Below are 12,432 nucleotides of genomic sequence, written 5' to 3' on the forward strand. Positions count from 1 at the left end.
GCACTTCCCCGTCTCCACAGGATCGTGATTCAGACCAGGAGGAACCCACAGAAAAGGGGAAAATTGACTTTTGGGTGAATATCCTTAATATTGCCCACTCGGAGGGATGGAGCCTCTGCCAAGGAATGGCTGCTCCTCCCTCAGCATTCCCAAGCCCGCGTGAAGCCGGGATTTTTCCTTGCAGGGGCGCAGCTTTGGGGCTTTCTGAGGCAGTGGGGTTCACTTCATAGGGAGTGATCATGGGAACCTCAGATCTGTCGCCCAGATTGGCTTTTGGTGGGAATCAGACACCCCCATGGGCTGGAGAGAGGAAAATCCTGGCTGAGGTTCCCCGGGATTGAGATGTGAGAGAACTTTATCCTGGTCTTTTCCTGCCCTTGGCTCCACTGGAATAGGAGGCAGCAGAAAGTTGTGGGAAGAGCCTGAGCAGCAGCTGACTCGGTGCCCCTGGATTGGAAGTGTGGCTGTTGGAGGTGGAAATTCCCAGCTGGAATTCCCTCGGTGGAAATTTCCTTGCTTCTGGCCTTGGCATCGCAGCCTGGGCTCTGAAACCTCTCCAGTGCCTCTTTCTGGGAACAGACTGGGATAAGTCTGGGATAAGTCCCCTTAAATCCATCTGCTCTGAGGGCAGGATGTAGGGACAGGCCGGAAAAGTGGGATTTTGGGGCAGAGCATGATCCAAGAACCTGAGCTGAGCATTCCCTGGGTGTCCGTGATGCCCAACCCCACCCCATTCCCTGCTCAGAGAGATCCTGCTCCAAGGAATCCTCCTTTCTATGGATAGGCAATGGCTTGAGGGATGCAAAAAACTCCAGTGAGGAATTCAATCCTTGGTGGGATTGGTTGGGAATGTTGGTGCTCGATGGGCCAACCCCCGTGCCCGGCTGAGGGCTGCTGAGGTGATCCATGTGTCCTGGCACCTGGAGTTTGGATCCTGTTGGATTCTCCGTGGCTCAGCTGAGGGAGAAGGTTCATCTCGGTGGTGGATGGAGGGATCTCGGCAGCATTCCCAGCTGTGGGAAGCACAGGAATTCCCAGGGGGAAGGGTGGCTGCAGCCAGCCAGCAGTGAAAAATCCACCTTTAATGTCTTCATGGAAGCATGGAATGGTTTGGGTTGGAAAGAACCTTGAAGCCCAGCTCATCCCAAAGCCCCTGGCAGGGACAGCTTCCCCCATCCCAGGTTGCTCCAAGCCCCTTTTGTTTCCAAGGGCCTGGACTCACCTCATCCATCTCCAACATCCCTGGCAGTGCCCAAGGCCAGGCCGGACGGGGCTTGGAGCACCCTGGGATAGTGGGAGGTGTCCCTGGCCATGGCAGGGGGCGGGATGGGATTTAAGATCCCTTCCATCCCCAAAAATTCCATGATTCCATGGTTGATTGCTTGGGAAAAGGCAGCTCCAGACACAAGGGATGCAGACGCAGCTCATCCCTAAGGGAATGCTGGGCACACGTGGATTTCAAGGTCATCTCCTGGACACTCTGGCATCAAAGCTCCACGGTGGCCACCAACACAGGCAGAAGATCCCCAGGAACAAACAACTGGGCACGATCCCGCCCATCCAGGCCCCAGGAGCGGCGGAGTCGCAGCTCTCCCGCCCGGCTCCGGTGTTCCCTGGATTCGGGAGCGGTTTGGGAGCTCTGTCTGCAGGAGGCCAGACCAGCCTGGGGCCTGTGGGGACAGGCAGGGGTCGATAGGATCTGGCTGGGGTCTGGCTCCCAGGTGCTGGAAGGAGGCTTGGGATGAGAAGATCTTTCAGATCCTTTCCAACCCAAACCCGAATTCCGTGACTCATCCTCCGCTGGTTTCGTTGGAAACCCATCCCGGGGTTGGACACGGAGCAGGGAATATGTCAGGACTGGCCTTGTGGGGTTACCAGGGGCGAGATTTCCCCACCCCCGGCCTCAGCTGGAGACCAAACCCTCGGGCCTGACCCCGGCTCACACCTGCTCGGATAATTCCCAGCCTTGGGATGCTTTCCTGGGGATGGGCTGGAGCAAAAGCCCTGGGGCTGTGTCTATCCCAGCAAATTAAGCAGTTCCAGGCTTCAGACTCCAATTATCCTCACGGTTTAATTGAATTATTAAATCATTGCCCAGGTGATTCTCGGGCACGGCTCCGGACTGTGCCTGGAGCGTTCCCAAGGGGCAGGATGGATTTGGCTCCCTGCTTTTGTGGAGGTCATCCAGTGGGTGAAGGCTTGGCCTTGCCATGTGTCCTCGTGGACGGAGGATGATCCCAGCCTCTTCCATGATCCCAGACACCTCCATGATCCTGGTGAAGATGTGCCATGGCCAACCAGGCCCAGCTTTCCCAAACTCGGGTCTTCCCAGCTTGGATCGATTCCAAACACGCAGCCCTGAATTCCTAAGGGAGAGTCATTAATTCCAATTGCAAAAATTCACTTTAATCTGCATTATTTTATTTCTAATTTCATTTTTTTTGGTTTCCAGAAGGTGCCTTTTGGCTGATTAAGGCCGTGCCTGGAGCAGCTGGGATTGTCACCAGGGAAGGCTCAGTTCCTGGAGCACAGACAGGGAGAATCCCTGTTTTTTCCAGCTCATTTCCACCTGAGAATGGGGGGCTTGGAGCAGCCTGGTCTAGGGGAAGATCTCCCATGGGGTTGGAAGTGGCTGCTCTGTGAGGTCCTTTCCAGCACAAACCATTCCATGAAAACGGATTCCTTCCCAAGCTGGGATCCCACAGTGCCTGTGTCAGCTGGCCTGGAGAAAGCTCCACCAGGATCCCGTCCTCTCCTCCCTCCCACCGCCCTCCCGCTTCCCTGGCACTTTTGATCCGCCCCGTCTGCCCGGGAGTGGGATGGGTGGGGGAGATTTGCATGCTGGAATTCCAACCAGGAAGTTCCCCGCTGCAGGAGGGGATGGGTTCCTCCCTTGCTTTTGGGTTCGTTGTGATTTTATTTGCTTTTCCGGTCATCTGGGGAACACCCTGGGATGTTTGGGAAGGTTCCCCCTTCCCAAAGCGCTGCTCCAGAGCAGGTGAATGTGAGGTGGGATATCCATGACCCCGCAGTGACCCTGTCCCCATTCCCAGATGGATAAGCCGATGACTAAGGCACATCCTGGCCTTCCTGAGACACACCCAGGTTCTTGGCTCCCTCCTAAATGTTCTTTTCCAGCCTCTCTCTCCCCACCCTCTTGGGGAAATTGCTCCCGAGGAAAGCTGAGGGTGTTTGCTTTGGGGTGATGGACGAGGGATGCTCAGGGAAACACCAAAAAATGATGGAAGAGGGAAGGTGTGAGCTGGGAATTGCCCAACTCTCCCGTTTAGTTGGTGCCAGTGATCCCAAATTTTGGGCTGCGGTGCTGGAAGGGCACGGAGGGGCTGGAGCCGATCTGGAATTGGGCTGCTGAGAGACCAGAGGGAATGGCGGCCTGGGAAGGAAGATCCCAAGGTTTGCAGTTGTTTAGTTGAGGAAAACGTTTTCCAACAGCCTCCAAATCCATCACGGGATTCTGCAAGCAGGGAGGGGATGGAACTGGATCCAGAGAGGCTGGAAAGGAGGAGGATGGTGGGGGTGGGGTGGGGGTGTTGGGCCTGCAGCATCTCCAAGGTTGGAGAACCAACAGGAGGGGACTGAGCTGGAGCATGGCCTGCCCAGGGACCCCTGCACAGGTCGGGAATGGGCTGGAAGCTCCTCCAAAATCCATCCAAAGGCATCCTGATCCTGCTCAGCATGGGCAGCAGGCAGCTCAGATCTCCCAGCTCTGGGATCAGGAGGTGATGGGAGCTGCTGCCCGGTGGGAAGTCAGGATTCCTACTGGATCATCAAAACAATCCGGGAACAAGTGGGTTTAAATGCCCCCTTTGGGGTTTTCTGTCTTGTTGGATCAAACCCAGCTCTTCCCAAAAACCCCGTGGCTGGGAACAGTTCTTGAAGCAGCTCTCATTCCCACCTCTACCCTAAGGTCTCTCCCAACAGGAATTTTTCCTTCCCAAAATCAGGAACTGAGCCATTTTCTGAGCCTCTCATGAACCCCGAGGCTCCCTGCCTGAGCTCGGCTGTGGGGCCCTTCCAGTCTTATCCCAGTGACACGGATCAGGGCCCTTCTGTCCCCAGTGAGGGCTCCCAGCTGGACTCCGGCCAGGATCCAGCTCCCAGATATTCCCACCTAAAGGCAGAGGTGCAGTTCGGACGCCTCAGTGACCCGGGAGCCCAGCTGGCCTGCAGCCGTTGTTCCAGGAGGACGGAATTCTCCCCGAGGTGCTGAGTTCTCACAGTTATGGACAATCCTGGGATCACTGCGATTGGAAAAGCCCTCCAGGATCATGGAGTCCGTCCTGTGCCTGGTCCCCACCTTGTGGCCCAGACCAACATCCAGTTGTTCCTTGGACACCTCCAGGGATGGCGACTCCAAAGCTCCCTGGGCACTTTCCGAGGCCTGACCACCCTTCCCATGAGGAAATTCCCGCTCTTGTCCAACCGGAGCCTCCCCAGCACAGTCCCCTTGTCCTATCCCAGCTTCCCTGGGAGCAGAGTCTGACCCCCAGGTGTGGGGTGGCCCCCGTGGCCTGGGGCTGAAGGTCACTCATGGTCAGGAGCTGCTCCCAGCTCTCTGTGTGGTCAGCAGAGCAAATCCCTTGCTCAAGCAGGCTCTTCCATGGGCACACAGGGAAAGGGAGGGAACAAACTCGTGGAGAGAGCTGAGCCGGGCGGGAGGGCAGGGAGGGAGCCGGAGTGAAGCCTTCAGGGGGATGTGGTGGCCTTGGCCCTGCTGGGTCAGTGGCTGGGCTCGACGATCTGGGAGATGTTTCCACCGGAATTGTTCTGTGATTCCGTCACTGAGGGGTGGGGTGGAAGCTCTGCCCATCCTTGTATCCCTGTCCATCATCCGTCCCTCCTTCCCTGTGTCCCACACAGGCACAGAACTCCTCGTTTCCGTGAATCCTGGAATTGCAGAATATCCCAAGTTGGAAAGGGACCCACAGGATCATGGATCCAACCCCAGCCTGGGCATCCCAGACCCAATTCCAGGCCATGAAAAGTCTGTGGTGTCCTCGTGCATTTGGCAGGACAAGGGCAGGTGGGAGGAAAAGGAGGTTTTTTGTTTGTTCTTTCCCATTTCTCAGATCCTGAGGTGGGCTTTAGGTACAAAAAGGACCTTTTGCAAATTTCTGCTGTGATTTGGACGTTTTTCAGGCCTGGGGACCTTTTGTGAGTCCAGAGCAGAGCCCAGATCTGGCCAAGGATGGCTGAGCGAGACTTAACGATGTTGCTTGGGTAATTAGACAAAAAAACCTCCTTACCAGGCACAGGGAGGGTTGGGAAGGGCGGAGCTGAGGGGGTTGTTAATCCCATAAACCAGGGAAAATCCAGGCAATAACTCCTGGGGGAGCAGCCTGTAAAACGCTGGGAGAGCAGCACTGCTCCCAATCCGTCATTTTTAGTGCCAGAATTCCCTGCTGGATTCGTTTGCCCCTCTCCAGGGGGGATTTGCTGAGGGGTCACCCCTGGCTCCACACTTTTGCCACCTCAGCTGGGGCCGGAGCCTGGAGTGCGGCTGAGGATCCCCAAATGAAATCAAGGGGGAAAGACATTGGAGAAAAATGATCCCAAAACTACGATAAGAAGAAAGAACGCCAAATTCCCTCATTCTTGGGAAGTTGGTGCTCTGAGGACTCCAAATCCTGCTTCCCCCTCTACTTGGGGATGAGGGATTCGTCTCACCCAGCTTTAGGTCCCTGCAATTTTCCCAGAGCTGGAAGATCAGAGGTGATTCTCCCACCTGGGATTCATCTGTGGGATTTCAGGTGGCCAAGCTGGGGTGAGGGGACTGAGGAAGCCTGGACAGGTGAAATGTCAGTGTCCAGCCAGGGGAAATGTTTGGGAATCTTGGTGTCTTCCCAGTGAATGTCCTGGCTCAGCCAGGGATTTTTCCAGTCTCCCTTTTCCCAGCCCGGAGTAGATCAGCCAAGTTCATCCCTCCTTATCTTTTTTCACTGCCATGGAATTGGGCTGGGCCAGGCCATGAAGCACTTCCAGGAGATTCCTCCCATCCCAAGGCATGGTCACTTCCATGGGAGGACAGATCCTGCCCCTCTGAGCCCTCGATCTTGGGAGGAGAGGCCTCCGTCTCCGAGAGTCCCAGGGAATCCCAAAGAGCCATCCTGGAGCAGACGCCTCGTTTATGGATGCCCACAGGTGGGATGAACCCCACCCCCTGGCAGCAGCGGCGTCCCGATGCCGCTTTTCCACTGGGATTCCTCAAAGATGTTGTCCCATTCCAGGTGACGTCATTCAGATGATGATGGCAGACACTGGAAGCATTTTCAGGGAGCTGCCGACGGATTTCAGAAGGGATTTGGAACCCAACCCTGAGGTCTCTGGTCATTCCGTGACCCCAGGAATGGGGTCATTCCAACAGTGTCCAGGGAGGATGTGTGACATCCCTGAGGACAGCAGCACCTGGATCTGTCCCTCAGCATCCCAGCAAGGTTTGCAGGGAGCTTGGGAGGGGATTTGAGGGGACTTTCCGTGCGTCCGTGGGAGGAAACCTTGGGAAGGGCAGGGGGAGTGCAGTGCTTTTCCCAAAATTATCCCCCTTGCCCAAAACGGGACCTCTAAACAGGTGATGCAAGTGGGAAATGTGGGGATTTGGGATGGGGGTTGAGCTTTGGGGCCAGAGCGTTTTTTATCCCTTTAAGATCCTTGAGCCACAGATCACGGAGTCATGGAATGTGCTGAGTGGGAAGGGACCCCAGGGATCATCGAGTCCGACTCCAGGCTGTGCACGGGATCATTCCCGAGTCTCCCATTCCCCCTTCTGCCTGTCTAGCAGGGCTCCTCCTCTTTAATCTCCCTCCCTGATGGGAACTCCTGGCATTAATTTGCTTTCTCCTTGTCTCTCCCCACTGCTCTCCCGGAGCTCTGCTTCCGTGAAGGAGCAGAGAGAAGGGGAATCCCCCCGAAATCCCATTTCTCCCTCCGCCCAGGGCAGGTGCTGAGTGGGATCCCAGCCCTTTGCTCGGCTGTGTGGGCCGGGAATCCAGGGAAAAAGGAACAGTAGCTTTTCTCTCCCCGGTGACGCCGACGTGGTGATCAGAGGAGCTGGCCAGAGTCCTAATGAAGATAAATGAGTATTCCCACTCCTCCAGCTCTTCCAGCTTTTATTGATGGGCTGCGGGGTGAAAGGCGAGGGCCGGAATGTTCATTTCAGCCGACGTCACGGGCTGTGGGGTGGAGGGGAAGGGGAAGGGAAAACTGCCTGGTGCCGGGAAGTTCCTCCACCGTGAGCACGCTCGGCTTTACAAGGCTTTCTCCATTCCTTCCCCATCCATCACTTCCCGGGATCCCTTTGTAAATGCAAATTGCACTTTGATAGGAATAATGCACTGAGCCCCATTAGTGTCGGGTAATGGGGAGGGTGATTTTAATGCCATCCTTCTTCAAATAAGGCACCCAGGAGCTTCTCTGGGGCTGTGTATCAAAAACCCATCTGAAACCAGGCTCCTCCCATTCCCGGCCTTGGCAGGAGCTGGGGTGTTTTTTATTTTGGGGCTCAGGATTCTGGGATGTTTTTTATTTGGGCTCAAGATTCCGGGATATTTTGTGTTTGGGGCTCAGGATTCTTTTGGCTTGGGGTTGGGGATTTGTGGGGCAGCCTGAAGGTTTGGCCTCATTAATAAGAGTTCGGAGCTCACCCCCTTTGACCTGGTCCCAGGACAAGGGGTGATGGCTTTAAACTGGCATAGGGGAGATTTAGATTGGATTTGGGAAGGAATTGCTGGCTGGGAGGGTGGGAAGGGGCTGGGCTGGAATTGCCAGAGCAGCTGGGGCTGCCCCTGGATCCCTGGGAATGTCCAAGGCCAGGCTGGACACTGGGGCTTGGATCCACCTGGGATGGTGGGAGGTGTCCCTGCCCATGGCTGGGGTGGAAATGGGATGGGATTTAAAGTCCCTTCCCATCCAAAGCATTCCAGGATTCTGGAGCCCCTCTGCTCTGGATCAGGCTGGGAGAGCTGGGAATGTTGCCCTGGAGAAGGGAAGGAGCCAGGGAGAGCTGCGAGCCCCTTGCAGGGCCTAAAGGGGCTCCAGGAGAGCTGCAGAGGGACTGGGGCCAAGGGCTGGAGGGCCAGGAGGCAGGGAATGGCTTCCCAGTGGGAAAGGGGAGCTTGGGCTGCGGGCTGGGAGGGTGGCGAGGGCCTGGGCGGGAATTGCCAGAGCAGCTGGGGCTGCCCCTGGATCCCTGGGAATGTCCAAGGCCAGGCTGGACACTGGGGCTTGGATCCACCTGGGATAGTGGGAGGTGTCCCTGCCCATGGTAGGGAGGGAACTGGATCATCTTTAAAGTCCCTTCCATCCCAAACCATTCCATGATTCTAAGGCCAGTCTTGTCCCAGACTGGGATGGTGGGATAACCTGCCTCCTTCCCAGTTTTCCATGCGGGGCAGCACCAGCTGGGATTTTCGGGGGCTGAGATCCCTCATCCCCTGGAGCTGTTCCTTCCCGGGTTCTCCCATGTGCTCCCAGCAGGAGGGAGCTGGTTCAATCCCACCGTAAGCATCTCCCATGGGATGGAGCGTTGGGACGTGCAGAGCAGCCCCTCAGATCCCTGGGGGGTTCCTGCATCACCAGATGGATTTTCCTCATCTCCCAGCCTGAGCTCTCCCTCCTAGGGTGAGCAGCAGCAGCTCCGGCACTGAAATCTGTTAAAGCTGCTGTAAAATTCCAGAAATAAGGAACATTTGAAGGCGCTGCGATCCCCTCCACACTCACACTTTGGGAGGTCAGAAAAAAAACGGCTTTGAAGTGTTTAAAAACAAATCTGGGGCCTCGTTCATCTTCATTAATGAGATATTTAACCAGGCCCTTTTAATAACTTTTTGATGCCTGTGCCAAGTGAAAAAATAAAAAAAAAAACATTTTCTGCTTAAAAGACCTGGAGTTGGGTCTCTTTGCTGATTAAAAGACCATTATGCTCCATGCCTTTTCCCACCTTAATCCCGAAATCCTTGCTTTTTTTTCCAGGTGCCATCATCACGTTGCCTCGGAGCAGCTTCTCTGCGGGCGCCGCTGGGATTTGCGCCAGCGAGGTCAGGGAAGGGAGGTGACTTTCATCATCTCTCCCAGGTTTTCCACAGGGCTTCCACGCAGGATTGAATCCCCCGGAGAAATCAATCCCACTGGATCCCTCTTCCTACCTGCTTGGGGGTGAATTATTCCAGAGCTGGAGTGGCTTTTCTCCAGGAAGAAGTGGAAATCAAAACCATCCAGGAGCATCAATCCGCAGCTCCTTCCCAAAGGATGGCTCCAAAGGTGTGGCCCTCCGGCACCTTCCCAGAGGAGCTGGAATATTTAGAGCCAGTCAGGAACATCTGAGCGAGCCCCAGCACGGCTCTTCTGAACTCCGGGGTGGGAACCACCGATTTTGGGGGTCCTTGACTCCCAAAATGAAGGATTTGGGGAGGGAAAAGTCCTTTCATAAATCAACCGTGGAGAACAAAGGGAGGGAACATGGAAAGCAGAGGGGATGTCCCGGTTTCTCGAGGAGCAGAAGGAGAGGGATGGGGAAGGCAGCGTCGTTAAAGTGAAATCCCGACTGGAACGACAAAAGGAAAAGAAATTAAAGCCAGATTTGTTCCCCTGGGCCGGAGGAAGGAGGATCCCGTTGGATTTGTTCCTCCTTTCTTGTTTCCTTCAAAGCCAGGAGATCAATTGCGGGCCTTAATGAGAACCGTCTCGTGCCAGAGGTGGACAATGGAGCGGGACAGGGACATGCCGGGGATTTTACGGCAGCTCGGAGCATTGGGATCCATCCCGGGAAGTGCCAGCCCATCCCTGGAAGTGCCAGCCCATCCTCTCCGGGCTTTGTGAGTATCCCAGCACTGAATCTGAGCAAGGAGCACCGGTGGCAATTCCCACCCCTGATCCCAGAGGATGAGTGTCCGCGGGTCCATCCTCAGTCCCCCACCCACGTTGGGACCGGGAAATGCGGGATTAGGATCTGGTTTCAAATCCCCCATCCCTGGGCAGTTGTGCTTTGTGATTATCCTGGTGCTGAGCCCGAGCGGGGAGCACCGGTGGCAATTCCCGTCCTGATCCGGGGGGGCTGAGTGTCCAAGGGTCCATCCCTGGTCCCACACCCACGTTGGGATCTGGAAATTTGGGATCAGGATCTGGCTTTAAACCCAGGTGCAGGATTTAAAACCAGGGGAGATGGAGGGTGTGTGTTGGCTTGAGTTGAGCATCCAAAGAGCGTCTGCTCCCGTGGGCATTCCCTGTCTCCCTTGGTGGTCTCCAGGAGTTCCAGTATGTTCTTTGGGACACTCTCCCAGCCAGGTTTCCCAAGCGGGAGCTCTCCTCTCCCTTCCAGAGGATACCCCCGTGTTGGATGCTCCTGGGAGCCAAGTGCTGGCAGTCAAACATTCCTGGAATGACCGGAGACTTCAGGTTTGGGCTCCAAATGCCTCCAAAAGCCACCAGCAGCTCCGAAAATTCCAGCATCCATCAGAGCAGATCTCTTGGCATCTAATGGATGCCCTCTGGAATGGGAGGGAGCCCACGGGATGCCCAGCAGGTGCCCCTGAGGGCCTGCCCGTGATCCCTCACCGGGATTTTCTTCATCCTCCTGCTCAGGAGGCTGTGTCCAACTGGGATCCAAGTGGAGGAGGTTTTGGGACACTGATCTCACCTTCAGGATGACTTTGGGTGCAGAGTTTAGACCAAAATCCAAGGAGAAATTCCTGGGGTGATCATTGGAGGGACAGGATTGGGAAACCTGTCTGGGAGAGCATCTTGGCCCTCTTGGAGACCCTCAGGGGGACGGGAATGGCCTCGAGGAGACGGGAATGTGCTCAAGGAGACAGGAATGGCCTCAGGGGGACGGGAATGGCCTCGAGGAGACGGGAATGTGCTCAAGGAGACAGGAATGGCCTCAGGGAGGCGGGAATGGCCCCAGGAAGTGGACATTCAACTCATGCCAACATCAAGGCCCCATCTCCCCCGCCAAGGCAGGAAGGACAGAACACGAGGGATAACATTCCTGATCATCCTGGGAATCGTCCCCATCTCCCGCTCCACGGGCAGCGGCAGGAGCTGCTGGGATAACGTGGACGCATCCCGGCGGAGCAGAGCCTCCCAAATCCGCGCGGAGCCGCCTCTGCCGAGGCCTCCGCGCCGGACCCTGGGGATGAATCTTCTTTCAGAGCGAATTCTTTGCTCTGTCACCCGATCGGCCTCGATCCCTGCAGCTCCGGCGGGAGAGAGGGACCTTTCACGGGCGGGCAAGGGGGGGAGGGCTGTGCTAATCACCCCGGGCTCTTAATGAATGCAAATGAGCTTTGACGGAGGGGTTCTGTGCGAGGAGGAGCAGGTACCTCCTCGCTCCCAAATATTAACAACTTCCTGCCCAGATCCCGGATCCCAGAGCCCTGGAAATCGCTGGGCAAAGGATTCGTCTTGGGGTCTCCTCATGTGGGTTGTTTGAGGCTCGGTTGGGGATTTATTCGGGTTGAGGATGCTCAAAGGGGGGGCAACACCTCCTGGTTATCCCACACCAGCACCCCCCTTATTCCTTAAAATCCTAATTTCCCTTCCCATCCTCAATCCAGGATATTCCATGCAGGAAAATGGGGTTTTACCTCCTAGAAAAACCTGCTGATTTCTCTTCCCATCACCAATCTGGGCCATTCCATGTAGGAAAATGAGTTTTGCCTTGTAGACATCCTGAAAACGGCTCAAACTAAATATGGATTTACTTCCCTGGTTTTTAACTGGGAGCATGGATTGATTTTGATTTTAAGGCAGTTTTCCCAAAAGGAAGGAAGGTTTCAGTAATTTTTCCTTAAAGGAGAACTAAACTCTGGGAGAGGAACGGGAAAACCTCCCTGGAACTCAGAGATCCCTAAGGATGAGCTGAAGGAACCTTCCCCGTGTGTTTCGGGACGTGGAGGAGCACTTGGAGCCGGCATCACCCAGGAGTGGCATCCTGATTTATTCCGTGGATTTCCACGCGGCCGCTGCGTTTCCTTGGGACCACGAGGTCCCCGTGAGCAGTTTGGAAGATGCAGAGTTGTTCTGATGGAAAGGGGATTTTGGGAAGGAATGGAGCTGTGGTGCTTTCCGCTTCATTCCACATCCTCAAGGGAAGTGGAAAACTCCCCCAAACTTCCCCAAATTTCCCAAAACCAGGAAAAAACGGTTCTGAAAACTGCTGTTTTCTTCCTCTTCCCCAAATCTTCCCTCCATCACAAACTTCCCTCTCTTTTTCTGGGAATGGAGAAGAAAATCCCTTCTTGCTTTGATAAAAATCCTGCATATTCCACATGGAACGAGCTCCCATCCCTTCCCAATCCCGCTTTTCTGGGCCACCTCAGGGTGACATCCTTGGTCCAGGGCCTCATCCCAGAGGTTTTTCCCTGTTTTTAAGGCTCCCTGGGCTGTGGGATGGAGGTGCTGAAGGCTGGGGGGCGG

General features: G+C 55.5%; 1 long non-coding RNA gene across 3 annotated transcripts; it reads left to right on the forward strand.

Annotated features, from left to right (window-relative positions):
• The first annotated feature begins 1,298 nt into the window (after positions 1 to 1,298).
• LOC108447433 lies at positions 1,299 to 12,419 on the forward strand. Of its 3 annotated transcripts, none has more exons than XR_001862984.1 (6): positions 1,299 to 5,044; positions 5,161 to 5,241; positions 5,986 to 6,162; positions 6,249 to 6,455; positions 8,989 to 9,830; positions 11,810 to 12,419. It is a non-coding gene; the product is annotated as an uncharacterized LOC108447433 (long non-coding RNA). The 3 variants fall into 3 exon arrangements; XR_001862985.1 differs by having other exon boundaries at positions 8,989 to 9,276; positions 9,664 to 12,419; XR_001862983.1 differs by having other exon boundaries at positions 8,989 to 12,419.
• Positions 12,420 to 12,432: the final 13 nt, after the last annotated feature.

Source organism: Corvus brachyrhynchos, unplaced genomic scaffold (assembly GCF_000691975.1).
Source record: "Corvus brachyrhynchos isolate BGI_N302 unplaced genomic scaffold, ASM69197v1 scaffold85, whole genome shotgun sequence".
NCBI classification, from domain to species: Eukaryota; Metazoa; Chordata; class Aves; order Passeriformes; family Corvidae; genus Corvus; species Corvus brachyrhynchos.